Raw genomic sequence first — 18,026 nt, forward strand, 5'->3', positions numbered from 1 at the left:
CTTTATACAGTATTGGGAATAATAGTAAATTTGCTCATTACTGGATACTAAATTTTCTTTTTTTTTTTTAGTATCCTTTTATTATTATTTTTTTTAAGTGCAAATGCTCACACAACTTTGACTTATAAGGTAGTTCTATATATAAATTGTTAGTGACTTTGATATTATAAACTACGTACAATTAAACATGGTTCCAGGGTACATAATTACACTTCTCACACCAGAGGACAATTCTAGTTGAGATTAAAAAGAAAGTGTGATACGAACATGTCCACTCATACGTAACAGAATGGGAAGTCTCCCTCAGTTTATGCAGATGACTTCTACTCGTTATTGCACAGTGCGAATTTGTAGGGGAAAAAATAATACACTAACCCTTGGGTCCCATACAGGCAAATTACGATTGCATTCTTCAGGCTGTTTCAATAGGACTGGATTTGGCCATTCCCATTTAGAAAATACCAAGAAAAATTTGTGTACAAGAGTTGATGCTATTGCATTTGGATAAAGCTGGCAAGTTCTTGCTACTAGCACAGCCAGGAAACACCACCGAGGAAACCTAATATATTGGAATAGATGTTGTGGCGTTTGGGCCACAGTTTGATAGCTCTCAGGGTTAACCTGAAGTTGTCAATGTTTGGTACTAGATGTAAAATTTCATCGGTTACCCTGCAACCGTTAAGACTTCTTATACATCTTATACCTAAATTTTTAAGCAGACTGTCATCTCTTAAGTCCAAGTCTTCTGGAATAGTCTGCAGTGCTAATCTTGCAAACAAAATATCAATCTCTATCCCATCAAAACACAGTTTGATAAGTGGTACAAATGCCTCTTCAACAGCTCTTAAACCTTTTACTTCTTCCTGTAATTTCAACTTATTATAGAATGAGGTGAAAAAATCACTTCGATCAACATGTCTCGGTGCAACACACAGTGCATCAATATCAGCACCTTTTGTATGTACTCCTAATCTATAAGATCCAAATGTAAAAATTTTCCCACCAACATTTTCAGTTACAGATGGTGGAAGATTCTTGCTTTCACTGATTTCTCGTATCCACTCTTTTACCAGGTCATTTAATTTTCCCAAAATTAAAATCCTGTGCTGCAGTTCCTCTTCCTCTTCAAAAACCCCAAAGGGCTTCAGAGTCTCAACTAGCTTCTGTGTGAGTAGGCAGTCAGTCTCCTTGGGGGCTGCTAAGCTGATGGGAGAAGTAATGCCATAGTGCTTCTGTGGCCGCCGTGTTTGCTGCAACCGCCGCCGCTGCCGCCCTGGGCATGATCCACTGAGGCGGGAGGGAGGGGGCGCGGGCCTGCCTTAGCCCTGGGTCCTACCCGACTCCCGCACCCGCTCCCGCCGCTTTAAGCGCTTCTCCTCCTTCCCCTTTGGCCTAACATGGCCTGGATACTAAATTTTCATCAGAGATTATGCTGTTGCATTTGACATAGTCGTTGACTGAAAAAGAATTGGCCGAAATTCGGCCAGCCACCAGGAATAGGGCTGTCTGGTGGGGAGCTTTAATAGCTTCCCTTTCAGAAATAATGTTGTCTTAGAATTTGGCAGCTGGCATCATTTAGTCTTCTATAGCCCCTTGTCATTCATTAGTTCAGCAAATATTTATTGAGCATCTAATGTAGTTTTCCTATGCTTTGAGTAGAAAGATGCAAAAACCACTACTATCAACTCTCTCATCGTGTATTTTAAAGTATATTTGACCAGAATATGCTTTGATATTCTGGGTTAAAAGTGGAAGTTCCTTTCTTAACATTCAGTAGTTAGCTGTATCTTTATAGTTATATACATCTACCTCCATAATCTATCCTTGCTTTGGAATTTATAAAAACAATGCTGTATTTGAATGCCTAAATTTCTCTCAGGTAATGCATTAAACTACAATAGGTATTAACAGCCTTACTGGGTAACTGATTCAAAAGCAGAGTCCAATCTCTTACAAATTACATGAGCTGAGTTAAATACATCAACTTTTCCAAGTTTTGTCCAATGTTTCCAACATGTAAGATTGGTTTTGAAGCACATCACAGGTAATACAGGCTTTACATAGTGGATGTGTGATTATAATAATATTAATAAATGATAATTAAAGAACTAAGTCTAATGGAAAATTCACTGAGTTTACAATTTAATCTGAAGGAAATGTAATGTAAGTTTCAAGTTAAGCACACATTGCTATCTTTCCTAGACTGTGGCTCTACATTCTAAAGTTTTTAAAGATTGGTGTATATGCTATGCTAATATGTAGCCAGTACATCAGAAACTGATTGCTTCTAAGTAACAGAATAAAATAACCTTAAAATGGGGCTCTGCTCAGATTGAATTATATGAGCAGCGAAAAACTTAAGCCCATATTTTAATACAAATCTAGAAACATTTAAAAAATTTGAAAATACATTTTAAAATTACAACTGCACATCAATGCTCTTTATGGTTACAGTGTTAATAAACTGTCATAAAATTAAATGTCTATCAAAAATCGCCATATGAATGAAATATATTTGGTGGTGAGTGGCTTTAATATCCACTTAAAATTTGCAACATAAAAAATCAAGAATGATGTTGCAAAAATTGAAGGTAAGTACTGTGACATTTTTAAAATCAAAGATGAAAATTCCAAGACTTTTTAAAGTGAATATTTCTTATTTCCAGAAGAAGGGTTTCATGAAAAAAAAAAATACAATTATATAACACAGTTAGAGTCTCATCTAGGAAATATTAAATATTACCCTCTGTTAATATTTAGAGGCAATAACTTTATGACTCTTTCTAACTATGGTAATTCTTAACATTTTTTTCACATTCACATTTTTTGGTATTTTTCACTTTTCTAATTTTTAAAAATTGTGGTAAGATGCACATAACATAAAAATTTACCACCATAACCACTCTGAATTTTACAGTTCACTAGTGTTAAGGACAGACTTCCCTGGTGGCTCAGGAGTAAAGAATCTGCCTGTAATGCAGAAGCTGTAGGTCTGATTCCCTGGTTCGATAAGATCCCCTGGAGGAGGGCATGCAACCCACTGCAGTCTAGCGTGGAGAGTGCCATGGACTGAGGAGCCTGGTGGGCTACGGTCCGCAGGGTCACAAAGGGTCAGACACAACGGGACAGCTGAGCACGCAAGCAGGCAGTGTTACGGACACTCACACTGTTGTGCAAACAGTCTTGAGAACTCCTCTTTTGTAAAACTGGGAATCTATTTTTTTTTTTAAAAAGCAGAAAATAACAAGGTTGAGCCAACATGTAGACAAATTGAAACATTTGTCACCTGCTGGTGAGCATGGATACCAGTGGGTGACGTCCTGAATAAATTAAAAATATAATTGCCATATGACCCAACAATTCCACTTTGAGACATAAACCCAAAATAATTGAAAGCCGGATCTCAAAGAGACACTCATGTCCATAAAATATTATTCACAATAGTCAAAAGGTGGAAGCAGTTTAAGCATTCACCCAGTGATGAATGAACGAGTAAATGAGTAAACAGGCAATGCAGGAGAGCCGGGTTTGATGCCTGAGTCGGGAAGATCCCCTTGGAGAAGGGAGTAGTCCGCTCCAGTATTCTTGCCTGGAGAATTCCATGGACAGAGGAGTTTTCAGGTTACAGTCTGTGGGGTTTCAGACTCAAACATAACTGAACGACTAACACCACACACACACACACACACACACATAAAGAAAGGAAATTGTCCTCTAATCAGTATAGAGATAAGAGAAATGATTATAAGTGATGTGTACTCTCCACTATTAGCATGATAAAGACGTTGCGACTTTACCAAATTATGAATGATTGAAGCCAGAGAACACAGTGAAAATTTGATGCATTCATTTTCAAGGGTGAGATTATTTTCAAGGATCTTAAAATACATTACAATGTTTTTTCATCTTGATATTATGCTAGACATGTATAAAGAAGAATGATTCTGATCTCAGATGCATCCAGATTCAGTTGTGCCACTTGTACCCATATGAATCCTGTAATTCTCATTTTTCATGACTTTATAGTTCGCAATAATGCCTTTCTAGAATGGGGTTAAATAAAGCTATATTTATAGGTGACATGATTATATATATATACATATATATACACAAAATAACTTAAGGACACATTAAGAACTTTAGAACTGATAAACAAGTTCATAAGCGTTGCAGGACAGAGGATCAATATAGAAAAATCTGTTGCTATTTCTATACGTTACCAATGAGCCATCAAAAATTGAAATCACAAAGCAATTCAATTAACAATGGCATCAAAAAATGAAATACTTAGGAATAAATGTAATGCAAATCCAAAGGTTATAACCTAAAAACTTTGACATTGCTGAAAGAAATTATAGAAGACTTAAATAAATGAAAGAAAAAAAAAACATGTTCATGGATTATAAAACTTAATAAATGATAAGATAGAAATATGCCTCAAACTGATCTTAAAGTAAATGCAATTTATATCAAAATCTAAGCAAGCTTTTTTGCAGAAATGGACAAACTGATCTAAAATTCATACAGAAATACAATCTTTACAAAAAGAGAAGTGATAGGGGAAAAGAACAGAGCTGAAGGACTCACTTCTCAATTTGAAAACTTACAATAAATAGTCAAGAATGTGTGGAACTAAAATAAGGAGAAATATAGAGAGACAGAGACATAAATAGTCAATTGATCAATCAATGTGATAGAGCTGAAGGTTCAGAAATAAACTCTTATGTTAATGGTCAGTTGAATTTTGACAAGAGTCCCAAGACAACTCAATCAGAAAGAATAGTCTTTTCAACAAACGGTGCTGGGACAATTGAATATTCATGTACAAATGTAATGAAGTTAAAACTTCTTTCTCTTGCCATACAAAAAAAAATGAACTCAAAATGAATCATAGATCTAAGTATAAAAGCTAAAACTGTAAAAATATAAGAGGAAAATACAATAGTTAATCTTCAAATTCTTGGGTTGGACAAAGTCTTTTTAGATAACTCCAAAAACAAAAGGGACAAAACAAAAAGCAGATAAATTAGACTTCAGCAAAATTAAAATTTTTCTGCTTCAGTGGATACCATAAAAAAGTGATCTTAGCCAAGTGACCAAAGTGAGCGTCAATGGTGATAAGTAATCTTGACAATATGTAAGCTTAATGCTATGAAAAGAATTTTTCACCTCCAAAGCATTCTCAGTAAAAATCTATAATCCTAGCCTAATCATGAGAAAAACAGTCAACAAGCCCATGAGGAACACTGTATGATCTGCCCATTCAGTACTCAAAACTGTCAAGGTCATGAAAAACAAAGAAATTCTGAGAATCTATTACAGTCAAGAGGAACTTCAGGAGACATGACAACTGAATGGAACGTGGTGCCCAGATGGAATCCTGGAACAGAAAATTAGGTTAGGCAAAATGTAAGGGATCTTAGTAGAATATGGACTTCAGGTAATAAAAACTGTCAATATTGGTTCATTGATACAAACAAATTGACCATACTAATATAAGACGCTAATAATACTGGAAAGTTGGTGTGGCTAGATAGCATCACCGCCTCAATGGACATGAATTTGAGCAAACTCTGGGAGATAGTGAAGGACGGAAGAGCCTGGTGTGCTGCAGTCCACGGGCCCACAGAGAATCAGACACGACTTACAGACTGCACAACAAAAATAAATTATCCAGTTTTAAAAAGATCATGTTGATTTAAAAATAAGGATCAAAAGTATATGTTGATAATAATATTAGACAAAATGGACAGTAAGACAGTAAATACTATGAGCAAAAAAAAAAAAAAGCATTTTAAAACAATAAAGAGCTAACGAACTCAGAAATTATTCAATTTAAAATATACTAGATAACATGGTCTCAAAATATATAAATCAAAAAATAATTAGAAGTACAAGGATACTGGCAGTGGGCATGAAGCTCCTAAGTCAAAGGCAAAAGTCAACGTATTTAATTTACAACAGGAGCAACAGACAGACTAACACTCATACCAGTTCCCTGAGCACCAGGGCAGGCAGGACACTGTGAGTAATCGGATGATGCTTTACAGCAGCGGGATGCATTACAGGAGTGAACCCGAGCTAGCAGAATCTCCAGTCTTACAAGAAGGCTGCTAGCAAAAGCAGCCCATACGGTGTTCCAGGAGAAGGCTTTGTTGTCATCCTGGTCAGAAAATAAATCTCTCTACCCAACGGGAGGCCCTATCTCTACCTTCCCAAACTATTTCCTATAAATCATTGAAACAACACCCAAAAATAGGAGCAGATCCCAGATGTGCAGAAACCCCATGGGGAGTTGTCCTCCACACCATTGAAAGACTGAAGAAGGAAGCATAAAAGCGAAAGAATATATTGAAAATCCATATGACCTAAAAGGGACTTGTAGCAAAACAGAAACATTTCACACATATCAATAAGAAAGAGATGATATAATTTTTAGAAATGAGCCAAGACCAAGACTCCTAGTCCAATTTAATCTCTTCTACTCACACCGAATCTGTGTAGAAATATCAAAAATGTTTGAAATAATTTATGCATAATAATAATGAAACTTTTAATTATAGAAATTTAGTGAGCACCAGGTCTTGTGTTTAGGAGAAGGTTTTGTCATCATTTAAAAATAGAGAAGACTTTTGATATTTTAAATAGCACAAAACACTTTAGATATTAGTCCTTCATTTTTAAAAGAATCAAATACTCCAGTTCAGTTCAGTTCTGTTGTTCAGCCGTGTCCGACTCTTTGCGACCCCATGGACCGCAGCACACCAGGCCTCCCTGTCCATCACCAACTCCCGGAGTTTACCCAAACTCATGTCCATTGAGTCGGTGATGCCATCTAACCATCTCATCCTCAAATACTTCCTAGAAGACAAAGTTCAGAAAATAGAACTTCTTTAGGTATTCTCTCCAAACTGTCTGTTCTTCATTATTTAAAAATCTGTGGGAATTTAAACATCTAAAATTTTTCATTTCTTCCTGTAATTATAATTTAACACATAATTGTTATTATGTAGATAATCTTAAAATATAGCAACCCAAAATAGTAATATTTTAACTTATGATATTAAAGGAATGTCAGTTAAAAGAAAGGAATCTTCTAAAGTGAGTTTTGACTTAATCTGTAAAGTTGTAACTATTTAATGTTAAATATAATGTTAAATTATAACATAACAATAAAATGATCACATAATTGTAAAAGGATACTGATGTAAATTAAATCTTGGTTAATTAAACACATATTACAAAAAATGGTATATAGGTGTAATAACTTTTCTATAATTTGCATTTTAGATTTCACTAGCCTTTCTTTTATCCTGATATAGCAACTGAATGTATTTCCAATGAAACACCTGAGTTTTCTGTGATTAGGAAAAGCTAGTCTTTCTTGCTGAGTTCCTGTTTAAATTAGGAATCTGTGATTCTTTAAGCATTACTTTATGAATAGCAGCTTTGCAGCCACTGGAAATTTGCAGTCTAGGGCTGTGATAAGATGCCAGAGTCATTCATTACTTTAAGACATAGTTTTATATACAAAATTAAAAGCAGAAAAAAAATAAAGATATTTAGGCCTGGCTCCAAAGAAGTTGCAATTCTTGGTATTTATTTTTGGATCAAAGAAATAAACTAGATGATATAAATGAGATACTCAATTATCAGTACAATTACAAGGAAAGTAATATGCATACTATTCCAAAAATAGTAACAAAATAATCAGTTTTATAGTCAAAAAAAGTATTGGTTATAAGAAAAGAAGGAAAGTTAATAATGCCATCATATAAAGGTGCTTTTACCTCTTCCTGTAATACTGTCCATAAATTCTCTATGCTCATCTGTCAATGAAAATAATTGTTTTGAAAAAAAATATAAGCCAGAAATGTTATCCCAACTTTACTATCTCTCTAAATATTAAGACAAATAAAGCTAAGTTCCCTTTTGCCGTATAAGAAAACCACCCCCAAATTGAGGTGTATTCACTTGGTGAGTTCTATTTTCTACTTCACATGATGTCTATGGAAGTCACTCACGTGGCTCTGTTCAGCCGGGAGATGCAGTGGGGGCCAAGGTTCTCCTGAGCAAAACCTCAATCTCTTCCCTCCCCTCCATTCTGCTCATTCGTCTACTCTCCAATAACCATCATTAAAAGTGAAGAAGTGAAGTGAAGTCGCTCAGTGGTGCCCGACTCTTTGCGACCCCATGGACTGTGGCCTACCAGGCTCCTCCATCCATGGGATTTTCCAGGCAAGAGTACTGGAGCGGGTTGCCATTTCCTTCTCCAACCATCATTAAGAAGCCTGGTTTAAGCTTCTTCACATGGTAACCAGATGAAAATGGAAGGGTTCGATGCACGATACTGGATGCTTGGGGCTAGTGCACTGGGACGACCCAGAGGGATGGTATGGGGAGGCAGGAGGGAGGAGGCTTCAGGATGGGGAACACATATATACCTGTGGTGGATTCATTTTGATATTTGGCAAAACTAATACAATTACGTAAAGTTTAAAAATAAAATTAAAAAAAATAGAAACTGGAAGTTTTCTTAAACTCAGGCCCAGAAATTATACAATGTCATTTCTACTGTACTCACTGAAATGTCACAGGGCCTGTGTAAGTCCAAAGCGGGTGAAGTCGCTCAGTCATGTCCGACTCTTTGCGACCCTATGGACTGTAGCCTACCAGGCTTCTCAGTCCATAGGATTTTCCAGACAAGAGTACTGGAGTGGGCTGCCATTGCCTTCTCCAGGGGATCTTCCCAACCCAGGGATTGAACCGAGGTCTCCAGCATTGTAGGCAGATGCTTTACCCTCTGAGCCACCAGGGAAGTCCAAAGGGAAGGGAAGTATCATCTCTCATCAGTGGAGGAGTGGAGCGTTCACACAGCAGACAGGCGGGATTCAGGGACTGATGTTCACATCTTTGCAAACAGTCTACCGCTGTCTACCCTCTGGCCACAGCAATTTACAGACCTCCCACATGCAAAACACATCCCTCCCTCCTCCAGAAGCCCCGTGCCCTCAAGGTTCTGTCTCAGAATCCAGAATGGCATCATCTGAACTGTGTCCCTGTGTGTCTGAGGTTTATTGGACGCAGCTGCTCGGGTTGAGTTGCTCTGGATCCAGAGACATGAGAAATAAAATAATAGACTGTCAACCACCTACATATGCTGGTAAAACACAGTTAACATCATTGCAATGGACACTTGCATTTTAAAAGAGGAATAGAAAGCAGATTTTTGTCACTGGCCCAAGGCAATACTGATTCATGTCGTTCTTGCTGTTCATTGTTCAGTCGCTCGGTCGTGTCTGACACTGCGACCCCATGAGCTGCAGCATACCAGGCTTCCCTGTCCTTCACTCTCTCCCAGACTTTGCTCCAACTCACATCCATTGAGTCAGTGATGTCATCCACCATCTCATCTTTTGCTGCCCCCTTCTCTTGCCCTCAATCTTTCACAGCATCAGGGTCTTTTTCAGTGAGTTGGCTCTTTGCATCAGGTGGCCAACATTTCCCTTTTTCTTAGACACCAGGGATAGTCTCGGTGGAGTGTACTTCTAGTTCCTAATCCTTTGTTTTACAAAAGCCTTGGCTTTGCCTCAGAGTTAGCCCAGCTTTTCTGGAAGAAGTAGCCAGTATTTGGAGCTAAGTATCTCTTACTCTGCGTCTTGCCCTCAGAAGTTGGGAACTTTTTGCATTTCAAAATATCTTTGTCCCCTTTAGTCCAATCAGGTGGTATTTTTGATAGTCCAGGGCTCTTAAAAATTGAAGACTTTTCTATACATTTCATTAGAATTCACTTCATGCCCCCAAAACAATATCCATATTTTTTTCAAGGTAGAATTATTTCTATTTTGCATGTGTGAGTATACTGTGAGAAAAAACTATGAAGATTCTCAGAAGAACTTAATGTCTAGTTGAGAGAGTCTAGTTGAGGGAACCATCTCAAACTTTTCAGATTTCGTAGCCAATGGGCTTATAGACAATAAGTATGATCTTTCCTGTGAGGCCGTATTCTACTTGGCGAGTCCTAGGTTGTTGCTGTCGAAATCTTGGCTTTCTCTGCCCACGGGAGCCAAATAAGAAAATACAAAGACAGAACTTGGAGGACATAGAAAGATGGCTTTAATCCCCAAGCCAGCAGAGAACATAGCTCATGCCTCAAGAACTGTGTCTCCCCCTATCATGCAGAATCAAAGGGATCATATAGCTGAGGCTCACAGTCAGGCGTTGGATATAAAGAGCAAAGTGTAAGGATCCTGTATTCTTTCTTTCTGCATTGTTTCAGAACAGTCAATTGGCTGACATCAGGTGGCCAGGGCATTTGGATCTGGCAGTCAGTCCCTTGGGTACACTGTCTTTTGTGGATTGCACCATAACTTTCTTTTTGTAATACAAAAAGAGGGAAAGCAAGCTACTAGGGGGTGGATTGCAAAGAGAGTACCATAAAGCTAAGGCATCAGGATGTGATCAGCAAAAAGCCAGAAGAGGGAGAAGCAAAGGACAAAGGGCGGATTGCTGAGAGAGTGCTGTAAAGTTAAAGCCCAGGATGTGACTAGCACAAAGTTACAAGACAATAGATGTGGAGTGTAGTTCACGCAGAGTTAGAGGGGAGAGGTGCAGGGCATGTGGTGTGCGTAACAGGTGGGTCCTCCCAAAAGAAGAAAACAGTGATCAATGCAGATTGTAGATCAGGAACAATTAAAGTGGAGAAGGATTCAAAAGGCAGAAGAGAAAAAGAAAACTTTTTGGTCAGCTGGACCGTGCCAGAGGAAAGGATCACCCACTTGAAGAGAGAAGATAGAAGTCACGTTACAAAAAGACATGTTGCCATGAGAGATCGGGTTGGAACTTTATGTGGAAATAGCCCATCACATTATTTTTTTATCTAAATTACTTTTAAAATTTTTACTCTGATTGTTTTTCTATTTTTCTTTCACTGTTGAACAAAAACCTGAATGTGATATATTACACAACACCACATAGCCTTGAGCCATCAAATAAGTCCTAAATATTTTATGCTAATTGCATAAATAATTTTATGGCACAAAAATACCTTTTCATCTGACCTATAGAGAGTGGGACCAGTGAAACTTCTTGATTTATATTTCTGTGTGTAATTGCATAAATTATTTCATGTATGTTTATTTCAGATTTTATATCTTTATATTTGTTGACAACAGAATGAATTAAATCATACTCAAAAGTATTCAATGCCACTTACACACACATTAGGGTGGCTGTTATAAAAAAATGATAGAGAATAATGAATGTTATCAAGAACGTAGAGAAATTGGAGCCCTTATGCATTCATTGCTGGTGGAAATATAGAGTGACTCAGGCCCTAAGAAAAACAGTATAGCTGCTCCTCAAATAATGACACATAAAATAACTGTATGATCTAGCAATTGCACTTCTGTGGAATATATCTGAAAGAGCGGAAAGCAAGGATTTAAACACGTACGTGTGCACTCATGTTCATAGAATCACTATTCACAATGGCCAACCTCAGTGCCCATCACTGGATGAATGGAGTTTAATGTAACAAAGACTTCAATGCACACTGAGTCTACTTTGCCCTCTTGATTCACTGAGGGCAATCATAAACTAATTTAAAAGAGAAGAGGAAGCTTAAGGCATAAAATATAAAAAGTATTTTGCAAAAATAATTGAATAAAAAAGTCCCATCTCATTTCAGAAAAATGACAATAAACCTTTTAAAAAACTGAATGTAATTAAATAATGCAAACATTAACTTGAATGAGACTGCAAAAATAAAAATTAACTAAAATTCTTTGTCATGATAATAAAATAAAGCATGTATAATTATTTTTTTGCCTGCTGTGCTTAAAAATATTGGGACGATTGCCTACAGATATGTATTTTATAACTTTCTCAGCAATAAAGTTCTAGTTTTGAAAAACACTGCAGTATCTGATCACTAATATTAAACGAAGTTTCCTGCTGAAACTAAAGAAAGCATGTACATCCATATGTGACAGTAACATTATACATATAATTAACCCTGATAGTAACAACTGCGAGCTCAGTCGTTTGAGATGTGTTCAGCTCTTTCTGACCTCCATGAACTGTAAACCATCATCTTCTGTCTATGGGATTTCCCAGGCATGAATACTGGAGTGGGTTGCCATTTCCTCCTCCAGAGATAGTAACTATCTCTACCCTTTAAATGTATTGTGATTTTTAAAAGCATTAAGAGCAATTATAATTCTCATATTTGTTTTTTTAACTATCTAATAATTATTGTTAGGAAAAAATAGCTTATTCCTCTAGAAAGTGTTTCTAGTTTAGACAAAAACAGTAAATCCTGCAGGCACCCTACCTGATGTTATTTTGCCCTAGAAGACATAAAGAATGAAACTTATATTGTGCCATTACTTGATTGCTATGATTGTTATCTTGATCTCATTTAATTTTTAAAAGAATTGCCTTTTCTAAGTGACGGCACTTTGCAAACATTTCAAACTTTGATAAGTAATCGCACTGATGGCTCAGAAAATCGTTCTGCCTCTTGAGAGTCCAGATTAAATCAATTTGCAAATTAAAGGGGAGGGAGCAATCAGATAGCAATCCAGAAAACATTCTAAACTTTATTATATCCGAGATATCTTAAAGGGAAAAAAGAGCAAATTGAAAATGAGCTCTGCCTTCCAAGAAGAGGCTGTTCTTTTCCGCTTTGGCTTCTGCTGCTTGTGGCAGCTTTTTCTGCACTAACTACCCTAGCTTGCCCTGACTCCACTTTTAGATGTCTCTGCTGCTGCTGCTGTTGCTAAGTCGCTTCAGTCGTGTCCGACTCCGTGCAACCCCATAGACGGCAGCCCACCAGCCTCCCCCGTCTCTGGGATTCTCCAGGCAAGAACACTGGAGTGGGTTGCTATTTCCTTCTCCATTAGATGTCTCACTGGAGTTTATTTCAGATGTAGAATCCATTTTACTTACGCCTTAAGACTATAGCCTTCTTGCTTTATTAGAAAATACTAAAAATGTTCAAAGTTAAGTTAGACAGTTGCAGCTTTTCCATGGTTGTTTATAGGGCAATGTTTTGATAACACTTGCAAGTGGGGGAATATTACAGAGAAAGATACACAAAAGATGCACTTAATTTTTTTTATTAAAAACAAATCCTAAATGGAATTATGCACAGAAAAAGTTTTCTTGGTTTGAAAGATCTATTGAATAGGAAACTAATTAGAATTTAACTTAATGCAAGATAATTAGATGTACTTAAATTAGCTAAATACCAACATTCTTGAACTTGAGATTTTTTGTTGACTTGCCAAAAATGTCTAATCTTATTTTCTAAAGTAAAGAAAATTGAAAATAAATTGTTTAATGGTCAGAATGTTATGGAAATCTAAGTTTAAAGTGAAATTTAAGTCAGTTCTAATGAGGTGGATGGACCAAGAGCCTGCTATACAGAGTGAAGTCAGAAAGACAAACATTGTATGAGACACATATATGGAATCCTGAAAGACGGTATCAGTGCGCCTATGTACAGGACGGAAAAGAGACCAGACATCAAGAGCAGATTTCGGACACAGTGGGAGAAGGAGAGGTGGGATGATTGAGAGAAGAATATTGAAATATATACATTTCAGTGTGTATATATATATATATATAATATATATAAATGAATTGTAATAATAATGTGTATATATATACACATTACTATATTTATGGTAATATATATATGATGTAATGTATATACACCATATTACATATATATGTATATATACTATATATACATACATACATGGTATATATACCATATTACATATATATGTTATGGATACATACATACCATAAATATGTAATATGGTATATACACCACCATATTACATATATATGTATATATACCATATTATATACATATATATCTAATATATATAGTAATGTATATATATGATGTAGAGAACACGAACCCAGCACTCCGTGACAACCTGGATGGATGGGATGGGGAGGGAGGTGGGATGCGGGTTCAGAAGGGAGGAGACACATGTATGCCTATAGCTGATTCGTGTTGATGTATGGCAAAAAAATCACCATATTGTAAAGTAATTATCCTCCAATTAAAATAAATAAATTTTAAAAATAAAATAAAAGCTAGTATCACACAAATTAGAAGCAAATATTCCCACTGGATATTTTTAACTGCTTTGTCCAGAGAAAATTCTTATTATCTAAATTTTTGCAAAAAGTTATGATGCAGAGTGTCTATAAATTGAAATTTTTAGTTTTAGTCCATGGCTCTAAGACCTTAACCAGGATAGTTGAAAGACTGGGAAAAGTAAATACATCTGTGCTGTGCTAAGTTGCTTCAGTTGTGTCCAACTATTTGCGACCCCATGAACTGTAGCCAACCAAGCTCCTCTCTGTCCATGGGACTCCCCAGGCAAGAATCCTGAGGTGGGTTGCCATGCCCTCCTACAGGGGATCTTCCTGACCAGGGACTGAACCCCTGTCTCTTACATCTCCTGCATCGGCAGGTGGGCTCCTTACCACTAGCGCCACCTGGGAAGCATAAATTGTGAAAGTTTAGTTGCTCAGTTGTGTCTGACTCTTCCTGACCCCACAGACTGAGCCCACCAGGAACAGGTAGCCTTTCCCTTCTCCAGGGGATCTTCCCAACCCAGGGATCAAAACGGGTCTCCTCCATTGCCAGCACATTCTGAGCCACCAGAGGAGCCATAAATAACTCTACAAGTTATCTTAAAAAGAAAGAAAAAGACTGGTTCAAGTGTGAGGGTCTGCATACCTTTGAAAAGATTAGGAGATGAAATTTTTCTGCTGAAAACAGGAGCCACTGGGAGTTGCGTTATAGCAGTGGTTTCTGACTTGGCTGCATGTTGGAATCAACTTGGAAAAAAATGTTAAATACAACTGCTTGGGCTTAATCTTCAGATTGTTATTTAATTGCTCTGATGTGAGTCTGATCATAAGAGAATACATCTGCTTTGGTGAATCAATAATAATTCAATAAATAATTAAAATTAAAGCCAGACTTAAGAACCCTTGGTTAGATCTCTAAGGGGTAGCAATAAGTTTTGGAATTACCCCTGTGAATAATATTCCAGGAAGCAGCCCATAACACAGTGAAAGAATAAATGGGTATACACACACTGCTATGGAGTTTGGACCCTCAATAATCTCACCACTCCACCTGCTCATATAGTCTTTTGTATTAGTACTCAGATGTCCAACGAGTGAAGACAAAGAGATGGTTGAAATTTCTAGGAATGGTGAGGCCTTGAATAGAAGAATCTCCTGAGATATAGTGCAGATGAACAAGGATCTAGGGTTGTTAAGGAAGGAAGCTGCAAGTGTCCAGATAGACTAGAAGAAAACAAAGGAATTATGAAGCCATAGAATCAATGACTTCAGATATAAGATGATACCACTCTTATGGCAGAAAGTGAAGAGGACTCAAGAACCTCCTGATGAAAGTTAAAGAGGAAAGTGAAAAAGCTGGCTTAAAGCTCAACATTCAGAAAACTACAACCATAGCATCCGGTCCCATCACTTAATGGCAAATAGATAGGGAAACAATGGAAACAGTGACAGACTTTATTGTCTGGGGTGATTGCAATCATGAAATTAAAGATTCTTGGTCCTTGAAAGAAAAGCTATGGCTAACCTAGATAGCATATTAAAAAGCAGAGACATTACTTTGCCAATAGAGGTCCATATAGTCAAAGCTATGGTTTTTCCAGTAGTCATGTATGGATGTGAGAGTTGGACTCTCTTTTAAAGAAAGCTGAGTGCTGAAGAATTGATACTTTTGAACTGTGGTGTTGGAGAAGACTCTTGAGAGTCCCTTGGACTGCAAGGGGTTCAAACCAGTCAATCTTGAAGGAAATCAATCCTGAGTATTCGTTGGAAGGACTGATGCTGAAGCTGAAACTCCAATACTTTGGCCACCTGATGCAAAGAACGGACTCATCTGAAAAGACCCTGGTGCTGGGAAAGATTGAGGGCGGGAGGAGAAGGGGATGACAGAGGATGAGATGGTTGGATGGCATCACCGACTCAATGGACATGAGTTTGAGTAAGCTCCAGGAGATGGGGAAGGAAAGGGAGGCCTGGGTTTTGCAGTCTATGGGGTCTCAAAGAGTCGGACACGACTGAGTGACTTAACAACAAGATGTACGGTGAAAGGATAGATACAGCAAGGGCATATTTGAGATAAATGTTTAGAAGTGTAGGCCAACAGTGTGTTATTTAGCAAGACGTTTAGAAACAACTACAATGAACCAGCTCTGAGTCTGGGGTGCAGGATAAGGTGCAGTGAAGGCAGAGATCAGCTGTAACTGAGGGGATTACAGGACTGCATCTGAGGCGCTACATGTGCTGCCAACATTGGCGATAAAGTCACTTGAGTTCATTTCTGTAGAAAATATTTTATTTGCATAAGGGAGATCAAATAATGGTTTGGAAACCAAAATAGGAAGCGAAAAGAATTCAGAGGGGTTACGTCACTTGCTTAGAAATTTAAATAAACGTTTGGTCCCTAGACAAATATTGGCCTGGTTCATAATAAGTGCTGAAAAACTATTAGTATTATTAGTTATTATTATTATTTCTATTATGATAAATAGGTAAATAGAGCTAAAACTAAATGTATCCAAGTCAAAAGAACTTTTTTTTTCAAATATATTTAGAAGTTTTATTTCAAATATACTTAAAAGTTTTCTACCATATAAGTATCCACCAAACCCAACAGTTCCCTCTGGAGAACACAATTCTACTCTAAACTCAGCAAGCTGGCTAGAATTGCTTACATGAAAAACCTTGTCAGCCTCATTAAAACAGTCTTACGCAGAAAGCTCTCAGATTAATGGAGGCTGGTGAAGGCCCAACTATCCCCAAGGAGCCCGTTCTCTCTGCCTTTTCGCTAATTACTACCGCTATCATCACGGTGACCTCAGGGAGGCACTGCCTCTAGCACTCTTACTGGGGCCAATATAGACAGGCTCGAATATTAAGCCGCTTCTTTAAAGTCTGGGGAATATCTGGTAACTCACATCAAACAGTAGCACACAAAATCAGTGATTCACAAGCTTGGCGTGCATCAGAGTCTTGGGGACATTTGAATTCTAACATTTAGAGAGGACATCCACGCTCATTTTTGGTAAGAACTCGGGAGAGCAGCTCCTTGCATAATCTGCTTGGCCGTGGTCTGAAGATCAGCCCAGAAAAACACTGCATCGTCTCCATGCTGTATAAACTTGCTGATCATAGGAACCGTCTGCTGCGTGCATGCTCAGCCTCTCAGTCATGTCCAACTCTTTGTGACCCCATGGACTGTAGGCCACCAGACTCCTCTGTCCATGGGATTCTCCAGGCAATACTGGAGTGTGTTGCAACTTCCTGCTCCAGGGGATCTTCCTGACCCAGGGATCAAAACCACAGTCTCTTGCATCTCCTGCATTGGCAGATGGATTCTTCACCTCTGTGCCACTTGGGAAGTCCAGAAATAATATGCTTTAAGGAAAAGGGTCAATTTTGTAATTTTATTTTCTTTTTTACTTTTAGTAATTACCCTAGGAACCATCTGGGATAATCATTAAAAATAAATAAAATTTGATCCTTTTCCTTAAAGTATATTATTTTATATATAGCAACAAGACTTAGGACTCTGTATTTATGAGAAGAACCTCCAGGTGTTTTTTTCTGATAGAAGGTTTGGAAAAGTCTGCATTACTAACTTGACTCAGTAAGATTCTCACATCCTTAGTCAGTAGCTCCTAGAGGTCAAAGCGAGGTCAGAGAGTCCACAGCAGTGGTATCACCTAGAAGAATTTTAGAAAATCAGAATCTTAGACCCAACCCCAAACTTGTGAGTCAGCATCCACACTTGACTAAAATCACAAGGTCATCAATGCTGTGGTCCATGTGTGGGTTGGAAAATAATTTCTAAACATCAGGCAGAGAGGAGAATAAAGTTTCAGAGAGTGGGAGATGCTGTTAGAACATCAGGCCAACTCAAGGGAGAGCCAAAACCTTTCACGGGCTAG

The 18,026-nt window shown here is 37.6% G+C and overlaps 1 pseudogene; it reads right to left on the minus strand.

The window, feature by feature from the left end:
* Positions 1-262: 262 nt before the first annotated feature.
* On the minus strand, positions 263-16,923 carry LOC102276839 (poly(A) polymerase alpha pseudogene; annotated as a pseudogene).
* Between the last annotated feature and the right edge of the window lie 1,103 nt (positions 16,924-18,026).

Source organism: Bos mutus, chromosome 14 (genome assembly GCF_027580195.1).
Source record: "Bos mutus isolate GX-2022 chromosome 14, NWIPB_WYAK_1.1, whole genome shotgun sequence".
Lineage (NCBI taxonomy): Eukaryota > Metazoa > Chordata > Mammalia > Artiodactyla > Bovidae > Bos > Bos mutus.